This window comes from Mytilus galloprovincialis, chromosome 5 (genome assembly GCF_965363235.1).
Source record: "Mytilus galloprovincialis chromosome 5, xbMytGall1.hap1.1, whole genome shotgun sequence".
In the NCBI taxonomy this organism is placed as follows: Eukaryota; Metazoa; Mollusca; class Bivalvia; order Mytilida; family Mytilidae; genus Mytilus; species Mytilus galloprovincialis.
This window is the reverse complement of record NC_134842.1, coordinates 63,156,069-63,172,293: the sequence shown is the minus strand read 5'-3', so window position 1 is coordinate 63,172,293 and position 16,225 is coordinate 63,156,069.

Sequence of the window (16,225 nt, the reverse complement as noted above, 5' to 3'; positions counted from 1 at the left end):
GAAACTAAAAATTGAAATTATTATATTAAAATTAAAAATTAAAATTAAAATTAAAATTAAAATTAAAATTAAAATTAAAATTAAAATTAGAATTAGAATTAGAATTAAAATAAAATTTAAATTTAGATTTAAATTAAATTTGAATTAAAATTAAAGCAAAACAGTTTTATCAAGTATCAATAATGATTATTGCAGTAGCCAATTAAGCAACGAAAAGAGCATGGAAGTAATACCTATTGCTATTATATGGGTGTTTTTCAAGAAAAGCGTACCTTTGAGACCTAAAAATATGGAAAATAAACTTGTCTAAAATTTAATTTCAAGGGTTATTTTGAAAACCTCTATTATAGACCTGTTTGTAAACAAAATGTGCAATTTAAAATAATCTTTAAAGTGATATTATTTTCATAATTTGAAACTGCAATTTGCAATTTAAAATGTTTCTTATAGATCATTCCAGTTTGTTTACTTTACATGCTAGAAAATCTCATTTTTTTCTGAATTGGAGAACCATTTTTTATCGATAAAGATTAAACAGAACTTCACATATTATATGAAGGTACAACTCATGTTACGTAGTGGACATTTTTATGCGTTTCGTAGTTGACAAAACCGTTACGTAATTGACAAAAAGTTTCGTAGTTGACATCAACCCTATTCTATGTTAATAAAAACATAATAAAAATTACACGAAACTAACCCTTGTTATTTGTTTTACACGAATATAATTTAAAAAAAGAGTAAAAAAAAGACTGCATGGTAGTGGTAGCGTCCTCTACGAAATGTTTTTCCTCCATACTTGTTTCGTAGGTGATCGTTTTTTAGCGAACATATTCACCTGTTTCCCCCCCCCCCCCCACAATCCCTATATTGCAATAGTAACAAGACTGTTTGTATTCATCAAAGCATATGTATTAAGCTGTACACTGATAATTTTTTCATAAATTTAAAAATACTGAAGGAAATTTGACCCGTTTCGTAGTGGACGTTAACAAAAATATGGTATCACTCCACAAGCACTTGTCTTAGAAAAAAAATTTCCTATATACCTAAATTAATACCTTAATTAAGGTTTATAGGAAATTTTTTTTCTGAGACAAGTGCAATATTTAAGGTATATAGAACTTATTTTATTCTGAGACAAGTGCCTGTGTATCACTCTGGTTCATTTGATCAGCTCAATTTTTCTTACCAACAATTTATTGCCGTTATAAAAGCACCACTTCTTTTGTAAGACCCTAATGTTTATATCTCTTGGAAACAAAAATTACATTGATTTTATCAAACTGTTTATTAGCAAATTTGAATGACTTCGTTTCGTAGTGGACATTTTGTCAGCTAGGGGCACACCTTCTGAAATTAAAAATCCTATGTTAAAAACTGTTTATTAAAATATGTTGGCTCTAAACATACTTTTGAATTATTAAAGAACTTATATTAAGTAAAAATAACATTAATTTCTACATTTTTACGATATTTTAGAGTATGAATGTTGAACAAGCAGTCCAGGGACATGCTAATTTGGGTGTTTTGGACGCTGTGTTTTGCTTTACTTTTAATCGTTTTTATCTCTGCTTCAACGTTTGTTTATGATTTTGACTTTCAAATTTTTTTCGGGAAAAATGAAATTCCTTTGAAAATAAAAATTTGACTTATAAACATAAAAAATGTATTGGATACACATTGAGGACGTTAGCACGAAAAGGTGGCCCGAATTTGCACCAAGATATATAATTGTTAATGGCAAAAGAAAGTTTTACATAATTTCGGTATGTAAAAGTATTGAAAATTATGATAAATGCAGGGAATTTTACGGCATCTTGTTGTAAGTAACAATACAGTGTAAACTTCAAACAAACATAAATATACAGGACTTCCGCCTTTATATGTTTAAAAACGAATTTGAATAGTCTGTCAGTTAGTGTCACTTGAAAGTTACTCGGTATAATATCATTTAAAGAGTTAAAGTTGAGAGCAACACTTGTTGCACAAGACATAGTTCGAATATGCGTTCTTTTTTGTGTTTTAATTGATATTTAAGAATTTATAAGAACACATCACTGTTAGTGTTTATTTGATTGCAATGGATAATTTTGTGTTATTTTTTTTCGAAAACTACAACATATGTACATGTGGTTAGGAGAAGATGTTGTTTGAGTGCCAATGAGAAAACTGCATGTCCATCTAAGAAAATTTGTAAAACGTAAACCATTATAGGTCAAAGTACGGCCGTCAAGGGGAAATATTGGCTCACATCGAACAACAAGCTATTAATGAAGGCCTCAAAATGACTAGTATCAAACCATTGAAATAGGAAAAACAACGGTCTGATCTATTAAAAAAAGAGAAACGAGAAACACTTATTAACCACATCAAAAAACAAAACCCACTGAACATCAGATTTCTGACTTAAGACCTAACTATTTTGATGTTACTGACAATTTCATCTGAGTCATTGCAAATTAATTTGATATATTCGTGTTTTATCAAGTTTAAAATTGAGAAGTGAATTTAAATTCTTCTTTTTTCCTCAGTAATACTGATATATAGGCAATGGTAATTCCAGCGCTTTGAATGCATATATTTATAAGGAGTTATTTTTTGTTCATCACTAAGTCGATATCGCTGCTGGTGGTGGTACCACTCAGTCTGGCTCAACAATAATTTATAAAAAAAAAACTTTCTAAAATTTGTACATTTAGAATTTATTAAGAAACTAAGGTTTCAGGTAAAGTTGATCTTAGAAAGTGTTTGCAAACATTTAAGTCCTTTGGATCATATAGAGCATATGGATCTTAAATTGTTTCAATTTTTATTCATCCCTGTCATTCAAATATTCGGTTTTGAGCGACGAAGTTAACTCCATAAAAAGCTTCATACGCACGACATTTTTTCGTAACAATTATTAAGTGTTGTTTCTTTTTTGAAGGATCCAACTATATTATCAATGTTTTTGCCTTATATGCTTTTTCTCTAGAAATGCATATGCAATCAAATTCCTCTCGTTTACGAAAGGCAAGGTTACTAAGTCACACAGGTATTTTTTATATATTTCTTTGCAAACAGACTGGATATAAAAAAGAACGAAGATCTTGATTGTGGAAAGATTAACACAAACTGATCAGTTTGAGGTTTACAATGAGGTATTGACAAATATCGCGATATTTACAACCTAGCATTCAGAACGTTAGAAACATGATCAGACACAAAAACTCTAAGGCATGACTGGATTCATAAAGTAATACATAGTTTTTTGTACATAGTTTTTTGCAGAAAGTTATATATACTACGCCACCTTTTCAAGTCAGTAGAGCGTGACTTAAACAAACACTCAAATTTCGTTTACTGCGGTCGGGATACAGTTATACAGGTTCAGTTCAATCTTATATCGTTGGGTATTTATCTTTTATAGCCCTTATATTATAGCGTATGTAAATCAATACCATCACTATTGTTATCACATTCAGACAAGATTTGGTTCTTTTTTCTGTATGAATGAAATAATGCATATACAAATTTTCAATGTTGTATCTATACTACACAAGACTTGTATAAAGCTTTTAATTAAAACTGCGCATGTATGTCTGATCAGAGAAAAAAAATTAGTTGTGGTGTGAACATAGACATATTTGGGTATTCCTTCCGTATAACGCACATTAGTTTAGCATCAGGGTAAACGAAGTCGGACAATAATTGTTTATACTGAGATAACTGATATAAGGACATGTATTCTTATTTTAATGTTGAAATAGAAAATTCAGAATTTAATTCTAACTTGATCATATCTGTTTCATCAATTAAAATCATGACTGAATAATTGCTCAGATTATACATGTGTTGGTGAAATCTAAGATTAAAAGTTTAAATAGTTGTCATTGACTATCGTTTATGGTTTCGTGTATCTATTGTTTCATATCCATCTGCTGGAAAGCTTTTGATTGGCCGAAAGTAACACGCCGTTAAGAAATCCGAATAAAGATTACTTAATAACCATTTTATTCAAATAATATTGAATGTGTAGTTTGTTAAATGAAAAAGTAAACACTATGTGGACATTTATAAACGGAATAAGGAAAAGACGACACATACATCGACACCATCATACGATTATATACACTAATATAGAGGCGTAATCGACTCTCTTTATATTCATAATATTATACAGCTGGTGTTCATAGCTTCCTGGTGGAACTATTATATATAGCTTCGTAGTCAGTGCTTTTGAACTGACATACTTTATAATATCCGTTATAAAATATTGTCAGTTAATACACTTAGAAATCATAAAGAATCTAAGGTTTCCACTCCCTGAGGCAAAGTTGATTTTAGAAGAGTTTCGCAATTTGAAGGTCGTTTTGGTCATATAGCTCCTTTAACTATTTCGACTTTGAACGTGCAGGTAAATCCAGATAAGAGATTCGGACACATTAAATCTATAAAGTGTAATTTTTATTTTTTCCGTATGACCCAAATGATTCCTCCACGATTTTTCACTGTGTGATTGTTCGCTAGAGATGTCTACATGTTTTATATTTGTTTGGTAAGTTTTTGCTTTTTTGTCTTTCGTTTTGTTTTAAAACTGCACATGTATGTCTGCTCTGTGGTGTGAACATAATTATACATATTAGGGTTTTCCTTTCTTATTACGATCCTGCAGGTCGATTTAGTTTTGCATCAGGGTAAACGAAGGCTGATAACTGAATACTTCTTTAACGAAGAGATCACTGACAAAAGGAGATGGGGTCTTTTTCTGTTAAATATTTTCTGTTGAAATAGAAAAGGAAAAAATCTGACGTACTCGTACATATATCATCAAAAGTTTAAATCGATGTCATTGATATTCATATCTTTTATGATTTTATATTTATCTATTGTTTAATATCCACCTAGTGGAACGTTTTTGATAGTTGAAGGTATAACACCGTTAAAATATTCTTTTGAACACAAAACAACAAAGATGTACTAAATAACCATTTTTCAAACAATATTGCGTTGTTTATAAAATTAAATAGTCGATTAAATGTGAAATGATTTTTATTTTTATTCATGTGAGTTTTTATATGAAGATGATCTTCATACCTTTCCTTGAGAAGAACTATTGTATTTGTTTCGATATTTTTTGTCCCCTCACTTTTATTGCCGACATGTCCTCTAACTTGGCAAGTTGTCGATAATAACATTAACGGTATCACTTTTCCTGCACCAGATGCGCATTTCGTTTCGATAATACATGTCTCTTCAGTGATGCTCGTGGCCAAAATATTTGAAACCCAAAGCTTATATAAAAGATGAAGAGCTATAATTCAAAAGGTCCAAAAAGTATAGCCAAATCCTTGACAGGAATCAGAGCTGTGATATTTGTTATATTTATTGAACTGGTATTGTTCGTTGCAACCTTAACCACGTTAACAGAGGCCTGTTTAACCGATTACTAAACGTTTCCATTTCTTTCGTTACATGAATACCAAATCAAATATTTATGTGTGAATAAAAACAAATCTAATAATCATCACTTGTAAATCTTTCACTTTGTACGTTTCTTTTTGCACTGTATGCGAAACTTTAAAATCAGCAATTCAACAGATTCGAGGTCATGTTCTAAACTTTGAACTTTGTTTGTTAATGCACATTTTTGGCCAAATTGTTACCACTTGACATAACGCCAATTGCTGGCTATATATAGAAACATTCTACCCTAAAAAAAAAAAAAACTTGTTGGAAATGTTCACTTCTTTTATCATATAGTAGGATTTTTAGATCCATGATCCATGACCCGCAACTTTAAAGTCAAAATTATGATTTAAGACCAATTTGACTTTCTTGACATAAACATTTAAAGAATGATAAGAAATAACGGACATAAAATACTTGACATGTTTGAGCAAAATTAGTAACGACGAAACCACAAAATCAAAAAGTTACGACTAAACAACAGCATTTAATTATATCATAGATACCACCATTAAATTTGTGTAAATAACGCACGTTTCTTAAAAAAACCCATCACCACTGACACATGTGACAATCGAAAAAAGAAGGACAAATAAAACAAGCCTTTGAAAATCAATAAGGACCATGATATCCGAAAGGGTACAATAAGCTAATGTACTCTATTCCTGGGGTTGAAAATTATTAGTATTACAACGTACATACAATCATAACGGTTGATAAATTTCCGGACTTTGTAAGCATTTGGACCATACGCGTATACGGACCATATGAGTGTATATACCCGTTTGGTTATTTACGGGCCTGAACAAAATCAATTTGAGTAGAACTTTCACAGTAACTTAAAAGTTTCACAGAAAAGGAACAAATATATAATATGATACAATTTGATTAAAAAAGTAAATTTCGTCACTTTTATCTTCCATTACGTGTCATCGAAAAAAGCATTACAATTGCTCGTGTTCTTTACACACAATTCCTTTAATTTTTTAGGACCAAAATTGTTTCCCTGTTAAATCATGTGCACGTAGGGCGTTTTGACGTAAACATAGCTTCGCGCCTGGAGTTCCTTAAACACAGTTGTTGTTAAGGGGTATACATTTTATAAATACGGAATGCATTGAAAACAATATAGTTGTTCCATTACGGTATTAAACAAAATAGTTTGATTCAATAGAAAAAAATGTCTGAGCAGTATTTTTAGTTTTAGACATATATTTCGATACATAACATATTTCATATTTTTTATGATAATATTTTTTCTTCTATTGATAAATGTTCAAACTCAAATTTCCTTCTAAATATATGGTACTGTGTAATTTTCACCAGTACATTGATCTCATTGACTATCGACTGTATGTGATCAAAACCTGATTTGCACTATATGTAAACCTTGCTTTTTTATCACAGCATGTACTAGAGTTTTGTTGAGGACACGTATACCTCACCAGTGAGTTTAGCTCGATTAGAACACACGATGATGCCAATGATATATAAGTTAAATCTGAAATTTACTAATGAGATACATTACACATGCATGTTCAAAACGATTTATTAATCTGTGACCTTTTATTTAAACGAAAATTAAAAAGAGGAAGTATTAATAAGTTTACTATAGTAAAAATGGTTATTTCCATACAGATTAAAACGTAGTTTCGTTTTAAGCTCAAAAAGGAAGGACATACAAGAATCAAACTTTAAGGGAAACTGACAGGTACTGTTTTTTGTCTATTTTGTGTGGTTTTAATGAACACATAATATTTTATCAAGTGATAAGTTTCGTTTTATAATATTGGACTAAATATTTAAACTCCTTACATGTTTTGTATTAGCTAACACCTCACATTTAACAACATTAGTCTTTTAGTATTCTTATCTTATTATCAATCGATTGTTCCTAATCAAATTTTATATTGACTCACATTATAAAAGAAATGATTGTACTTAGTAACGGAGCTTTGTCAACGTGTTGCAGATGTGTTTATCTTTTAAAGATGGTTTAAATTCGGATTGAGGATGTTGTTGTACTTTCTTTTAGGTAGTTATATCGTAAGAGAGAAATCATATAGATCAATAAACCATAGGTGATTATTTTGGTATTTCATATTAAAGAATGTATAAGTCTTCAATTCCCATATTTTCATTTATGAATATAACAAGCTCAAAATGTGGTATATCAAGGTGAGCGGCGAGTTAACTACCTTAAATGAATTAGATGTCTATATGCATGTCCGTCATAAGGATTGTCAATTTTACAAACTTATTCTACATGTACATTTTTGTAGTATTTTATAGCTTCTTTTTTTTAAGGGTCAACTAATTAAAGCTTACAAACTTAAATTTTTCATCATTTTCTCTTTATATGTTTTTTTACATTCTGTTTTTGAACAAAACAATTTGTTACAAATACTGCACATGTATTTCTATCAAATATGACATTATTTCCACTATTAAACACATTATTACAAAGCCAATCAAATACAATTCAGTCGAACTTGAAAATGAATATATATCAAGTCGTCAAGTGGCTAGATGCACTTATCGCTGGCCAATTGAAGGACATTAAGTATTTTTAAAACTTCTAGACGGAAATAAGGGATGAGTAGTGGAAAATAAATCAAAACGGAATGACTTATTTGAAAAAAAGTTCGATATACTATATACTTCGGTGTATTCAAATATATAAGGTGCTTTTTTGTGTGCCCAGTTTCTAATCAAAATAATTAAAATTAAAAACCAATTGTTCAGAGAACAATTGAAGGTCTTTCCACCAAAAACAATGTATTTTAATATGAAAGTCGTAAAATTAAGTTTAAAATGTCATTTTGATCGTCAAATGATAGCTTATTGTACGCTAATTCCAAAAAATTATGGTTTCTATACAATATGTTTTAAATAAGGGAGATAATTTGTTACTTCCGGTTTAAAAATGTTACTTCCGATAATATTTGAATATTTTAAAAATTGACACTGATTCCAAATCTGGTTCTATATACTTTTATAGTAATAAAGTACAAAAAATAGCTACTTCCGGTTTACACAAGGTCACTTCCGGTTGTTTTTTTCAAGGTTAAATGGTTTGATACCTTTTGCCAAAAGTCTCATGGCTTTATCATGTATACATATGAGGTAAAAGCAAAGGTCAAAATCTAGAACGTCAAATTAAGCTATGACCTTGAGATCAATTTCAAAGTCATAAACCAAGGACCTCAAATCAAAAGACCATAGGTCTTAATTATATTTGGTTAATCTGTTATATCACTTTACGCGTATTTTTAAATACAAGAGGAGAGAAAACTCACTTTAACGTTCAACATACCCTTGCAATCAAAATTAATGTGTTACGACATTTCGCAACAAACAATTTAGTGAAAATAATTTGTCGATATGTTACGCGGTTTCTTGAAATGAGTGAAAATAAGCCAAATTCAAAATTTAGAATATGACCTTGACCTTTGACCTTGACCTAATTTTAATTTTTTGGGACCAAGGACCTCAAATCAAAAGATCCTATGTCTCTATCACTTATGGTTTACAAGATAGAAATGCATATCAATTGTCATTTTGTTTATTTTCTTTAGTTACATCTTCTGACATCAGACTCGGACTTCTCTTGAATTGAATTTTAAATGTACGTATTGTTATGCGTTTACTTTTCTACATTGACTAGAGGTATAGGGGGAGGGTTGAGATCTCATAAACATGTTTAACCCCGCCGCATTTTTGCGCCTGTCCCAAGTCAGGAGCCTCTGGTCTTTGTTAGTCTTGTATTATTTAATTTTAGTTTCTTGTGTACAATTTGGAAATTAGTATGGCGTTCATTATCACTGAACTAGTATATATTTGTTTAGGGGCCAGCTGAAGGACACCTCCAGGTGCGGGAATTTCTCGTTACATTGAAGACCTGTAGGTGACCTTCCGCTGTTGTTTTTTCTATTGTCGGGTTGTTGTCTCTTTGATACATTCCCCATTTCCATTCTCAATTTTATATCACTTATATCAAATGCATAAGGGGAAATAACTCTCATATTGAGCGTTCATATTGCTTCGTTCAAAAAAGGACAAAACACATTTTATAAAATAAATTTGTCGTAATCTTTTACGGTTGCGAAGGAAATAGTGGACACAAGGAAAACAGTGTTTGGGGAGATAACACCTACAAAGAAAAGTATTCCGTTACTCAGGGTAAATTCCAAAAACGCATAAACTGTTATATCATATACCAAATATCTAAGCGACAAAATTAGGCGGAAAAAAAAGATAATAATCAGAAGAAAAACAATAGGTCTTTCCACAGAAAAGTGGAAAGACATAATAAGAAGAAAATTACCTGACAGCTACATTTTATGGCGATGCTAAAATGTTTAATGAAATAAAACAAGATAAGCGTCTTTGACCTATTTTATCTTTTTATTTAGATACTCGCAGATATCTTCTCAGATTCAACGGAAACATTAGAAAACAACCCGAATAGAACAAATAAGTTGGGTTGCTATAACCTAACAACCCGGATGTTAAACCAGTCACCATGGTCTCGAACCAAAGAACATGGATAGAACCAAGGTTCAGAACCAAAAGATCCGTAGCCTAATTGGCGTCAAATCCGTGAATGTGTGACCTGTGCATTAAGGAAGAAAAGCGTCATGATCTTATTTAAAATATTTTGCCAGGAGATCGCAGTTTGAAAAATTTGGTAAACCTTTCTCAATACTTTAGATTACTACGAACTTTATTTGTTGTGTTCATACGTTTTGACTCGATCGTCATTTGTGAAAACGAACGCGCATCTGGCATACGAAATCGTAGTCCTTGTATCTATTATGATTTGGTTTAGATATGCAAATACATTTGCTAATTTTCGTTGGGATGCACAAATTCAACGTACAAACGTTTAACAATAGTAAATACGAAATAAATAAAACATGGAATCATGCAGTAGGTCGAATTATATTTGTAAAGAGTGCTGAGGTGTTTTCCTATATTACATCTCTAGGTCAATATCGCTCCTGGTGTACTATCAGTGATTCCATTAACTCATAGTCAGCACTGATGTGCTGACATGATTCATAACAAACGTATCTAAAATTGTCCGTTTACACATTTAGAAATTATATAGAAACCAAAGTTTCAAGACTGTCGTGTAAACCTGATCACGGAAAGATTTAGTTAACGTTTATGTCCTTTTCATCATATATGAAGCTCTTTAACTGGTTCAGTTTCTTTACATCACTGGCTTTAAAATATCTGGTTTTCAGCAACAAAGTTTAATCACGAAAAGGGCTTCATACGCATGAAAATTGTAACTCGTTGATTTGATTTTTTCACAACGATCCAACAATATCCTCCATGTTTTTGTAATGTGTGCTTTTACCTTAGAAATGCATATGTTATCAAAAGGTTTTAGGTCACACAGGTATATCCTTTATTTTTATGCAAACAAACTGGATGTAAAAACATTAAAGATCTTAATTGTGAAAATGTGACCACAAATTGATCAGTTAAAGGTTCACAATGATGAATTGACAATATTTACTAACAACAATTACTAGTATTACAATAATGTATGTAAAAAATTTGTGCACAAAAACAAATTGTACATCGATAGTAGTATTAGACCCGACCCAGGCATGACTGGATATCTATATATATATATAAAAGTGATATACATTTTCATTTAACGAGAGTTATAAGATTAACAAAGATATTACAAGAGATTATCAGCACTTTTTGTGCTGACATGAATTATCATTGATATGGTTATACTTATAAATTAACTGTTTACAGAATTTTGAATTTTTTGAAATACTAAGGCTTTTCTACCTCAGGCATATATTACCTTAGCTGTATTTGGCAAAACGTTTAGGCATTTTGGTGTTGAATGCTCTTCAACATCATACTTTATTTGGCCTTTTTAACTTTTTTGGATTCGAGTGTCACTGATGAGTCTTTTGTAGACGAAACGCGCGTCTGGCGTATATACAAAATTTAGTCCTGGTATATATGATGAGTTTATTATCAAGTCAGCAGTGCGTGATTTAAACAAACATTTGAATTTAATTTACTACGGTCCATAAACAGTTATACAGGTTCAATTCAAACTTATACTGTTGTGTATATATCTTTTAACCGTGTTTTATATTGTTTATGTATACCAGTACAGTCAGTATAAGTACACATCATAGAAAATTGTACACTTATTTCCAAACTAAGTAGTTTGGTACTTTCTTTATAACGTAAAATAACAAAAAAAAAAACTAAAAAAAAATTCAAAACGGGAAATCAATAATCAAAGGCAGAAACAAATACTCATATTCATTAAACAAATAGATAAAAACTGGCATATAAATTCCTGAATTTGTACATGTATTTTCCTGTGAACGAATTAATGCATATCATATTTCTGGTAAATTTAAATTTTCTAAAACAAACCAGATATTTCATTGTCATGAGTGTGTATACTAGTATCTAAAGAGGGATGTTTGTTTGTTATTTGAAATAATAGAACCAAGCTAACACATAAGGAAAACAATTTTTCAGTTTATGTGTGTATGGGTTTTTTATTTAAGTTTTTGACCATGTTAACCTTTCCTTTGGAATGTGTCCTTATAATGTATTTGTTCAACCATATTTATTTAGTCATTTCATAAAAAGTTGCTTTTGTTTCATAACTTCTCGTTAAGATACTTGTTATATAATATTGAACATTTTTGCGCATTAGAAACGGAACCAGTATAACCGGACACTAAACATGCCCTGTTCTTTCATGTCATACATCATGTACATTCCAGTACAATTATGGAGATAAACAAAGTGACTAATCATGCACTATGAATTTGTATGTATTTTGTTTTGACCCATTTCTTTCGGTAAAAGTAATGGAATTTGGTGAGTAATACAACAAATTTGAGGTCATGTTTCAAACATTGAATATTCTTTTTTCTCGAAAATTGCTAAATTTGGTTGAATAGATAGAAATTTTGATTTGGTGGTCCGACACATATTGGACACCGAAAATGACATTTGTATAAGGAAGGAAGTAGCAAATTATTTTCCTTTTTAGCAAACATTTCCCAAAATGCAAAAGTAAGCTTTTTAATCACTTGGTGTCCGTGGTTGTTGTCACCCTATGTCTTCGTCCGTTGTCGTCCGTTATCTATTACAAATATCTTCTCCTCTGAAACTACTGGACCACACAAACTTATCATTGTCATGACATAGCTTGTAAAGAATGTGTCTGATGACAACACCTTCCAAACAAGATGACCGACATGGCTAAAATTAGAACATTCGTGGTAAAATGCAACTTTTGTCTTTTATTCGGCACCCGTTATTAATACATAACATCTGACACGTACACATGGTTGAAATTGTCAGTCAACCCTTATTAGAGTTATAACCATTTGATGACGATTTCTATCATTATTCTGCGTTTTGCATTAAATCTTAAAAATAGAATTGACGAAGTGAAGTTTAATAAAGCCAAAATGACCAACAAGATAAGATTCAAAAATCGAGAAAATGATTACTTATTGCAGTTGTAGCCCTTAATGAATATTTTCACAATAATCTTTTCGTTGTGACTTTGTTGATTTAGTATAATAGATAAATGGATATTTGAAATTCCCAAAACCAGAGGCAGTTCAAGATCGATTGACAAGTCAATTGTTGCGGAGACAAGGGTTGACTTTCCCTCTTGTTGGGGTTGATTGCCCTTAAATGAAGATTTTTTTCTACCCATTTTTGTGTTTTGAGCAAAAATGAACGAAGACAGAGAAAACTTAACAAGTTAAATGATCAGCAGTACAAATATATTTTACCACTAGTTCACATTTTTACTTCGTATACTAATATACGTAAAGTTTTGAGCCTGACATTTTTTCCACACCGTGTATTAGCAAGATACTTATAAAACTGAACTGTATAATAAACTAAACTAAAACTATAATAGATTAGTTTAGTTTAGGACAGTATTACCACACCTTTGAAATTGTCAATGTCTGACCTTTATTGAAACGTAATTAATAAACATCTATGAAATAGAAAACGAAACAAGGAAGTTGAGTTTATTCTTTTATTTATATACATTTACTGTTCATAGATATTCGTAGAACTTTATCATAATAATTATAAGGTATCTTTCAATTTTAAGAGGTAGGACATCAATATATTATAACATTGTATATCTTTTTAATCAGGCAATTTTTTTGTCTATTTTCAACAGTGTATGGTTTCATCTAATTTTATCAAGTAATAAGTTTCGTTTTAGGATTAAACTTTAACGTTTAAATATCAACATTTTTGTAAAAAGTACGCCATTGATTTCGTTTGAAATGTTTTAAATTTTCCATTTTTAGGCGTTTCATAACTTAGTATACAGTTTTGGTTTTGCTCATTATTGAAGACCTTACGGTGACCTATAGATGTTAATATCTGTGTCATTTTGGTGTTTTGTTGAGAGTTCTCTCATTTGGCATTATAGTACATCCACGCACATAATATTGAAAGCCAACGGGATCAAAATTCTTAATGCGTAAATTGTCAATTTGTAAACTGTCAAAGTTTAAATTGTGAATATGCAAGTTGTCAATGTGTAAATTGTCAATTGATTAATTGTCAGTTTGTAACTTGCATTGTAACTGTGTAATTTCAAAATTCTTAATTCGTAAATTGTTATTTTGTAACTTGTATCTTGGTATTTCAAAATTCTTAATTTGTAAATTGTCAATTTGTATATTGATGTGTGTAACTTGTAATATATCGATTCGTTAAATGTCAATGTGTTAGATGTCGATGTGTGAATTGTCATCGTTATATTACAGTAAATTCAGAAATTAATGTGAGGTTTTTATTATTGCGAAAAATGCGACTGAGTTGTAAACGCAATAATTAAAAATCGCATCTTGAAATATTTGATATGAATTTAACAGGATTTTTCTCAAAATCCTTAAAAAAATAAAATGCGATTTAGGTCTAATGTGACAAAATCTCAATAATAAATGCACGCAATAATTTCTGAATTTACAGTATACATTTGTACGTATAACGATTATTATGACGACATATGGCGCTCTGTTTCTTCCTCGGTCAATAGGCTTCCTGTTAGTAGGAGCACCACCATACGCCAAATGGAATATATACCTAAGTATAAAAGAAAACAAATAGAACAATACTACTGTACTTGTCACCAAACCTGGGATGGGTGTGTCACTTCCTGTATTACGGTATATATAGATGTGTCTCTGGAATGGGCTTCCTTATCAATTATCAAATATATTGCTGTCACTTCGCAACAAATGTCTACTTAATATTTGACCGGGTCAAAATAAGAATAAATTCATGAAATACAAGTCGGTGCTGGAATTTCATAGTAATATTGTTCTTGTCCGCAAATTCTGGACTTAACGTATAACGAGAGAAATGGGTTGACATCTATTTTTCTTTAATACTACAATTTCAATATGAAAATTTCAGAACAAAATGTAATTATCTAATAATGTTTGGATACAAGAAACAAATGGACGAACAATCTATTCTTTTGGCTCCTGAGAAATGAAGATAAAACAAATGTTTACATGTTCGACAACCTGCGAGATTTATAACAGGAGACTACAAATCCAGAGAAGTTGGTCTCAAACACGCTCATTAAACTGAAACTACAAGACATATATACAAGACGCTCAAGCCAGAAGCTAATATTTCTGTACGAAGTGGTCGAGGGTCTGGTTTCCCAGTGCTATAGAACCAGACAATTTAAAAAAAAGATCATCCAAAAAAAAAAACCAACTGAGTTGCAGACAAAGGGATTTACTAATTATTGGTCAAGAAATTTTGTGCAAAAACATAGAGATCAAGAACTACACGAAGTGTTTTGAAATCCCAACGAGCAATATTTATAGATTATCATTGGTTATCATCGAGATTGGTTTTCTCGCTTGAGCCGGTACTGCGAAAGCGAGAAGAGCAATCGAGTTCAGATGACCAATGATAATCTTTCTATCGATATTTTACCTATGACGACGTTGTCAATTTTATGTCTATTTTATTAGCAACCCCACGTGCGTCCTTAGTTTCTAGCAATAATTTACACCTCAAGCGAGAAGCATGATATGAAAAAGTATCACAAAACAAAGGTTAAATGCACAAAATAGCGATAAACCACAATATTCTAACTCATTTTTCGTAAAATTTAGCAGACGAAATTCATTGACAAGTTTATGATGATTACTCACTGGCAAGGCTGTAGGGGCACAGCTAAAGTTATCCAATGTGTGATTTCGACATAACCAATGGAAAATTTTGGTTAAATAGTTTGTGACCAGTTAACTTGTATCAAGGAAATCACGAACGTATATACACGCCCTGGAATACGTTGGGATATCTATTCCGTATGCAGGCGCTGTTTGAATGTTCTACATAGAAAAGGAAAATTCACTATTGGATGCTGACATAATCGCCTTTTCGTAAGGTTTTGTTTTGAACCGACCCTAACTTTCTAAGCATAAGTTAAGATATGACTCACACTTAGCTGTTTTGTATCCTTTATCTCAAGTTTGATGAGATAGATGCGTTCAACTTAGTCATCAAATATTGATTTATTTAGTGAGCGAACATCATGTATATGTATGTTCCTCATTTATTTTTATTTACTCTATATATATTTTGTTACAATTATTTGATTAATAAATTGATTTTTTTACAGACCAAGTATGACATATCTGAAGCTATATCAAGGTTGTATAGTTGGCACTATCATTCTAGCAATATCATGCACTGTTCA